Source organism: Rhamphochromis longiceps, linkage group LG7 (assembly GCF_057381845.1).
Source record: "Rhamphochromis longiceps isolate RC_006_pf linkage group LG7, R_longiceps_female_GT1.1, whole genome shotgun sequence".
Classification (NCBI taxonomy): domain Eukaryota; kingdom Metazoa; phylum Chordata; class Actinopteri; order Cichliformes; family Cichlidae; genus Rhamphochromis; species Rhamphochromis longiceps.
In genome coordinates this window covers 11,468,351-11,476,753 of record NC_140563.1, presented here as the reverse complement: position 1 = coordinate 11,476,753, position 8,403 = coordinate 11,468,351, and positions in this window count along the sequence as shown.

Here is an 8,403-nt window from a genome sequence, read left to right as displayed (position 1 = left end):
CTCCTGCTAGGGACTTTGCAAACGAGGCCTTAGACAATGGAGAAAGAAAATTAGACTGCTACCAATCTGTATGTTTCATTATTTCAATCTTGTTTGCAACTATGAACCATGATTTAAATTCACCAGAATGGATTTCTTTTTCCCAGGCACACTACACTCAGTCGTGCCTTATTTGTGGGCCATATCTTAACTATCAACAGGTTCCAATGCAGCACCCTGACCACTGATACAATGTCCTTTTATCACCTTGTCATTGTTAGCTGTTTTTTTACAAATGAGCTGACAGAAATAGAGGAACTCTGTAATTTGTAGTTGGCAACTTGGAATGGATTGTGTGGTGGTGCCTACTTGTCTCTGTGCTTGCTATTAGAGTACAAGTCCTGTCATCCCACGTGGCAGCACAGTTCACTTCTCTGCAGTACTGTTGGTCCTAGTGGCACCAGGTCTGGGGGCTGAGGCCCCCCAGGAACCCAAGGGGTGGCTGGTGCCCCAGTGGCAGGCAGGGGTCAGCCCAGTAAAAGTGCCGCCCTCAGGACAGTGAGTCTAATCCCACAGCAAGAGCATGGCAGCTGTAACAGCCCATCCGTTCAGCCTGTGTAATGATATCACTTGCACTGGATCTGATGTCTGACCTCATTACCAGAGTTTAATTGTGTTGCTCACAGAGTTTCAGTTCTTCCTTTCTCTGCCCTCTTTTTTGTTTTGGACAGCTCCCCAAAAGAATTTCTGTGTTGCTCACAAAACAAAATTAATATCGTACACATTTGTAGCTGTTGACAACAAAAAACCAAACAAATTATATAAATAGATAAATTAAATTAAATTTCAATAACTACTCAAATGATCATTTAAAAGACTATAATCATCTAAAAGAAGATTCTAAAAATAGAAAAAACACTCATTATCAAATTTATTCCAACTTTTTAAAAAATCATAATTTGTAAACAATATATTTTTACATCTCCTCAAAGGTAAAAGCAAAATTGAATAAAAAGTGACTCAAATGCCAATTCATTTGAAAGTAACACAAATTTAAAGATGCATTGCACTGTTTATTATTTATTTTAAGATGACAGGTGGTTATTGATTGGGTAATAATATCAAACAGAAAAGCGAGTATTAAAGCAGCAGTTCATTAACACCTTTTAAATATACCTGGTCCTTATCACATTGTGTTTATTACACATGAGTGTGAAAAAGCTCCACTACATATGTAAATGACATTGCTGTTGTTCACACTTTTAATTAGGAAATTTGTTTTTACCATTACACAACTAAAGGTAATGTTTAAAAACTGACATTTTTACCTTTATATTTTTCATATTGAGGTTTTCACCACTGGGATTGATGTTAACCTACATGTTCTGGACGACTCCTGGGGACCGGGCATTATATCTCAGGGGAAATATTGCTTTTCTATCATTGCTGGCTGTTTTGATGTATAAATCCAGAAAAACCATCCCTGACCCAACTTGTTATGAGCCATCCAACCTGAGAGCAAGCCATAACCTGCAGTGCACCATGAAGGAAATAACTCTCTTTCATGCCATGATACCGCATGAAATATGAATAATGAAAACAGAGTTGTGTTGTTAATAGGAAGAATAACTGTGTTGCAAATAGCAGCTCTGTGCCTTTGCTAGCAGCATCCTTTTCCCTCCCACACAGCTCAAGAGGTAGAGTCATCTTAGTTTCCTTCTCAGTGTCCAAACTGCAGCCCTTCATAACCTGCACACCGCTAGGAAGCTAACACTAGGTCATGAGGAACAGGCCACCACTGTTAATAGGGTTGCTCTTTGAAAACATCACAACACAAGTAAACAGGGCACTCCATTGTGTATTAAGTGCAGTGAAAGTTTGACTAAAAGAATCATGATGGGTAAAGGTTACAGACAGACGATATGTTTGTGCAAACAGCAGTCTGCGTGCAGAGACACAGCAAAAGATGCTGTGCTGTATTGAAAATGCCTCATTACTACCCATCCCATTTTCTTAGGCTCATATAGTGTAGCTATGTGCCCTTGAAAACAGTCCCCAATTAATTCTTTGCAACGTGCATGTGGCTAGATTTTCCCAATATTCTCATCATGAAAGAGCAATTATAATTCCATGATTCATATGCGCAATCCATTTGAAGCAGCTAGCCTTGCCTATTGTCAGTTGTCAGAGAAGAGGATAAACCATGAAAAGGCCTAATCCTACTCTGGGCAGCAGGCTTTAATGAGCAGCCTGTCTCAGGCGGAGCCATGTGATACCCTGGCTGGGGCCAGACCAGTGCAACGTGGAGGTCAGCTCCTAATGGAGGGCTCCATGGCTTCCCCTCTGAAGAAGGGTGGAGCCCACTTACGTTGACCTGTTAAGTCAAGTTGTTCTCCTCTGACCTACCAAAAGATGCCTGGATGTGGGAGATTGTCAGTAAAGCTACAGTACAAACAGCCATGCTGCCTGCAGGCAGTGCGGCTCACTAGAAATGAAAGAAGGAAAAGAAAATGCCAGCTCGGAACAGGAGAGTGGAGCCTGTGAAAGATGTAAATTCAAAGCAAAAGCAGTAGAACTTTAACCTATGGGCTATTATGTGGCAAGTGAAATAGAGCTGCCGCTTGGAATTAAGGGACAATGGGGAGTTCAGGCCAGGGGCATTTAACCAATGGACATCTAGTGTATCAGATCCCAATCTTAATGACATCAGTGACCGAAGCTTTGCAGAAACTCTGATCTCTGGTGGCATAAAGAAAGGGTCATGGCCAGAGGGGATTAGTAAAATATATGGAAAAACTGGAAAAAAATAAAGTAAAAAGAAAGGATAATGAAAAGAGGTTATGAAAAATGGAGGGAATATTATTGCCGGACTTCTCTGAGATGCAGAGGGGAAGAAAAAGCTGTGCAAATAGTCATGGGGATTGCAAAGTCAATAATACGTGCTATCTTCACAGGCAGAAAGCTAAAATCAACAAGAATCCATATTGAGGGTGAATGCCAGAGTTTTTCAAAATGTCAGTGCAGTGTGTTTGCAGAAGGGCAGGAATGACAGATGAAGAGCAGGGAGGTGAGTGGCAGGGACACAAGGACAGGCAGACTCTGTGCTGATGAGGTCTTGGACACAGAGACCAGGCAAAGTGCATCACCAGGCCAACAGAGCATTCTGCCTCAGCCTGCTCCCTACAGAAAAGCCAAGAGGAGTCAGCAGTGCTACTGGTATCTAATGGGAACCATCCACTTAAAATTCACAGGTTAACAAGACAGTAGGCACCCTGGATTGCAAAAATGGCAGCAGGAGCGATTTGTGGAAACACTTTAAATTGACAATTTTAGCAATGATAAAATTACTTTTTCATTCTTAGTGCAGTCCTATAAAACACAATGCTTTGTAATACCAGGCAAAACACAGCAACTGAAAAGTGAGTGATTGTGGAGGAAGTGCAGTTTTTTTTTGTGAATATAAGCACTTAAAGTTGAGCCATTTTATGGATATAGATATTTTCCATTTTCGACTCTTGACAAAAATGCAGCGAAATAGGGTGGCCATTTTTTTTTCTTTTCGATTTCTGTCTCGTAAATCCTTTTCAAACACAATTCCCATTCTTCTTTTGAGGTCTTTTGAGTCATTATAAATGTTTTCTCTCTCCCTCCATTTCTATCTGTCTGTCTCCCTCTCCCTAGCTTTGGTTTTCTTGAATAAAATAAGTGCAGATTTGCTGGAAATCAGTGGCTTTTGTGTGTGGCTGCAGGAGCATGGTGAAATGTTTGGACACTAATACCCATTCATTTCGGTAGCGCCATAAATAAAAGCTGCCAGCTATGCGGCTGCCGTGAAGTGGTATTCTTTGGTGCCCAGCGGGATGTCCTGTTCACATTAGCGCAGCAGGGAAAACTGGCCGGAACAGCCAGACAACTAAATCAAGACATTGTCAACTTCTGACAAAATTGCTATGGGGGGAGAACCAGTTTTAAGAGTGGTTGTGCATGTCTGGTTGTATGCATGTTGCAATGTGTGTGCCTCTGTGTGAGTGTGTCTGTCTGTGTTTTCAAGACACAGAGAAAAACAGAGAGGGAGCGCAAAAGAATGAGTGAACAGGAGAGGCACAGGGGGAAGAGATGGCTTTTCAAAATTTAGTATATCCTGAAAAATAATTCCTGACTGAGCAACACCATGGGGTTGACATGAATGAGGAAGTGTTGCTAAAATGGAGATGACGAGGCTTAGCTTTAGAAATAAAACCTAAACCTCCACAAACACTCATCCCCTGTTGTGTTTTTATCTCAATCTGTGGAAAAAGAAAAGAAAAACCTCTGTCAGTGTCAATTTTCCAATATGGCTGAACGTTGTGCAAGCTATCGTGATATGACGGAAAATACTACAGACAAAAACAAAAACACACACATAGTGTGCAAAGTGTTCTCACTACTGAGTTTGAATGAGGCAACAAGGTATGTATGTGCAGACTTTAATAAGCACCTCCCAAAGGAAAAAAAAAAAAGGCAAAAGTCAGAGGGCCAGGTTGGGACAAACAGCGCACATGTGGCAGAATGTCATAAAGCATGCTCCTTTAAGCAGTCCCAGCCCTGGGCTAGATTTGTAGGTGGTCGATTGCCTGGTCTTTACAGAGGTTAACTCTTCGGGTGTGCTAAAAGCTTCAGGTTTGAAATTGAGTCCTATCATCAGTGGAGGCCTTAGTGACAACAAGACTCAGATAATGGCAACTTTGACCTCAGTTAAGTACAAGCACAGCAAGAGCGCTTGGATGTGCTGCCCAAAACATTGTACGGGGAGAAGAGAAATACTGCGCCAGGGCCACAGCTGGGACATACCATGCCCGTGGGCCTGCCATTTTGATTAGGGGTAAATAAGCCTTTTAACGTGGTTAGATTGAAAGGGAAAAAAAGAAAAAAGACAGGGTGGAGTCTCTATTCATATCCCCTTTCCTTATAAAGCCTAGTTGACAACACAGTGGTTCAACACTTCCCTGGTGAAATGAACCATTGCGGTGCATGTCAGGGGCCTTATGTGTACTCTGCCTTATTATTAGGAAAAGAATGAAATGAGGTTTGGCAGTGCCACCGTGAGGTTATGGCTGGATTTTGTGTATCTCGAGGCAACCTGGAGCCCATCCAGACTGGCCCTCTTTTGGAGTTCTGTGAACTGGAGATGAGAGGAGTGCTCCCTCTTCCTGCAGGCTCTAAGTTAGAGTCCTTGCTATAGGGTTCAGTGGACCTTGAGAAAACACCACTGAATCCGTCACCATCATCTCTCCTGGGACAAAGCTAGCTGGCCACTTCTGAAGCTCCAGTGACCCAAGGCTTGAACCCTGCTGCTCTCCATTCCCTGCCTTACGCAGCCACTGGGAATCTCCGACCTCAAGTTCATCAGGAATCACACACTTGCGTGGCAGAATCAAAAGCACTGCTGGCTCTGTCATGTTTTTTAAACTGTGTTGTGCCCTCCACTGGCTCTGTGCAAATTCACGAAACAAAAATACTGATAAGTGCATTTTCTTTGTTTAACAATTCTTCATTTTCGAGAAGACAAAGCTATTGTCAAAGGAGTGACTTTGTTTTTAAATATTGTGGAATCTCCACATCAAAAACATAACTTGGCAAATAAAAACAGTTATGATATTGTAATAGCTTTCTTGCAGCATGCGAGCCCAGATGGCTCTTAATTGGTTGGCAAAGGGAGCAAGAGGTCTTTTTTTTTTTTTTTGAGGGATGAGTGTGCGATTGTTGCTGCTGAATTGTCGCTGTGAAAGGCTGGCTGCGTGATGTGGAGATGGAACAGTGTGAGCAGAGGTCACACAAAGCAGCCACCAACCTTGTACGTGGGGGGTAGCTGGGGGTGTATGGTGTGCGACTGCTGGGGGAGGAAAATGGAAGACAGCTTACGACAGAAAAGCAAAGACATATAAGAGGGGGAGGGCGTACAGAAAATCTACTCAGAGTGAGAAACTCATTAAGATTTCTTTTTAATTTATTTGAGTAGTTTATCAAAGGCACTTCCATCATACTGTAATGTTGCTCAGGCATGATAAATCTACCTGGGAGATTGTGCCTGAAGTGCACAAAATATTTCTTTATGTAACATCATAAAATACCTGTTTCTAAAGGAAAGTTAAGTGCTATGATTTATAAACCATAAAGCTGATATTTAACTGAAAAAGAAGAAAGGCAAAGTTTGCTGTGAAACGGTGAAGCAGAAAAAATTACTGGTTGGAAAAATATACGCTTAAATTTGATGCCAACAGCACATTTAAATGAAAATGGTACAGCGGCATCAAAAGACAAAAGAAAAGTAAATAGAAATTAAAATAACACACCTTGTAGAATATCTTATAGCTGATTAGGTTAAGTGGCAACAGGTCAGTACCAGATTTGTATCTAAAAGGAGAATACAAGAGAAGACTGGGTCTTTCAGAAGTAAACGTGAGAAAGAGGTTTACCATTTTGTGAAAAGGTGTGTGGGCATAGTTGCACCATGTACAAGACACTCAATGCACAAAATGCAGAGAAATCTCTGCACACAAGGGACAAGACTGAAAGCCAATATTAAATGGCAGTGATCCTGAGGGCCTCGGTTGGTATTGCATTAAAAACACATACGATTTATTATTGGAAAGCTCTGTGTGGAAACATTTCCAAAAGTCACTGCCAGTCATTGCATCCACAAGGTAAGAAGAAGAAAAAAAGCCGTTAAAGAATGTAATCCATAACCAGTGTTGTCTTCTGTGGGCCCAAGATCATTTTAGATGGTCTAAGGTAAAGTAAAAAGATATATGTAAAGGCAACATTATTGCTAAATGATATTTAGACATATTGTTTGAGGAACATATGTGACATTTAAGTCTTTTTTCAGATAAGACCTCGTTTATCTTAGCAGTAAGACGGCAAACTGCATTTTGCACATATTAAAACTGCAGCAGGACAATAATAAGATATTAATTGCAGCTTGCAGTATGTACCTAGGATGAAGCCAGAGCACAAAAGTCTCTGATATAATTAAAATTCCTCTTCAAAGGCATTCAAACTTTCCAGTAAATTTAAAACAACATTAGCAGGAATGAACAGCAGCTCAGTTTAAATGACTGTGTACTGGAAAAACTGTATCTTTTGTTTTCTCCAATGTCCTGAATAATTTATATATAATATGTGATTTTCTCATTCTTTATTTATTTGTCACATGTAGTTATAGCTAGTACAACATACAGTGAAATGCCCAGAGCTCTTTTGCATACTGTTACAGTCCTGCTGTTTGGAGTAATCAAAGAAGTTCTCCCACTACCCCCATTCCTACATTAAAACATTCCACGTGGGTAAAATAAATTTGGTTTAGCTGTCTTGGCTTAAATAAAACCCTGCTAGGTCTTAATGCTCGGAGAGAAGAGACATAACCATGAAAGATAAAGACCTAACACTTGTGCAACACCTTCCAACAGGATGTCTTTATGAGCAAGGGGCAAAATTAAACCGTGGGAAAATGGCAGGCCATGGAAGAGGTTGCTGTAGACATCAAATCAACAGCAGTCCAATACAGGATCCCATTATCAATGACACTATATGGTTGCCCCCAGCCAAAAGTCTCCTACACTGGAGAAGTTAAGGTGTTGCTTGATTCATTAGTGCCTGTGTCTGAGTTGAGGTGATGGCTCCCTCATTGTCCTGAGAGGGGTGAAAACTGGAATGTCTTTTCTTCCTGTCAACACTGTGTCACTTTAATTTCTTTTTCTGACGCCCAGTCTTGACACCTGGAAAGGTTTGACCGAGCATGGTAGTAAGGGATCATAGGAGACTCCTATTTAAAGGGAGTGGTTGACACTGTTGACATTTCATTCTTGTTCTTCCTTGCAGCCTCACCTTTTTTGTGTAAGAATAGAAAAACGCATCGCGTGAAAGGTAGATAAGTTGTTCATTGTTTGAAAGCCCAGATAATGATCAGTCATAACTCAGATGTTCTTTGAAAATTTGGCCAGACACCGGCACTATCATCTGCATGTTAGAAATGATCACAGATGGCCAGCGGAGGGATTTTAGATATTAAAATAACTTGCAGTAATTTAAATTAAAGATGCAATCTCACCCACCGTAATATTAATGCAACTCATAAGGAGACTTCAGGCAAACTAACTGATTGAAATACACTAAAGTACAACTAAACAAAATTGTTAAAGGAATGACGCTGGTGCACATTATTGCCTGGTATTTTTGTGTTGAAGTATTTACAGTATGAAGTCACCCATAATACACTGTTAGAATATAATAGCTGTCGATGGATACACAGTGCTAATAATGTAATGCGCCCCTCCCTAAGGGAGCTGATCTCCTCATCTGGGTCGCGGTGAGTATTAAAAGGGTTAAGGGTGCACAGTAAATTTATTGTGGGTCTACCAGTACCAATGGGCTAGAGCACTAATG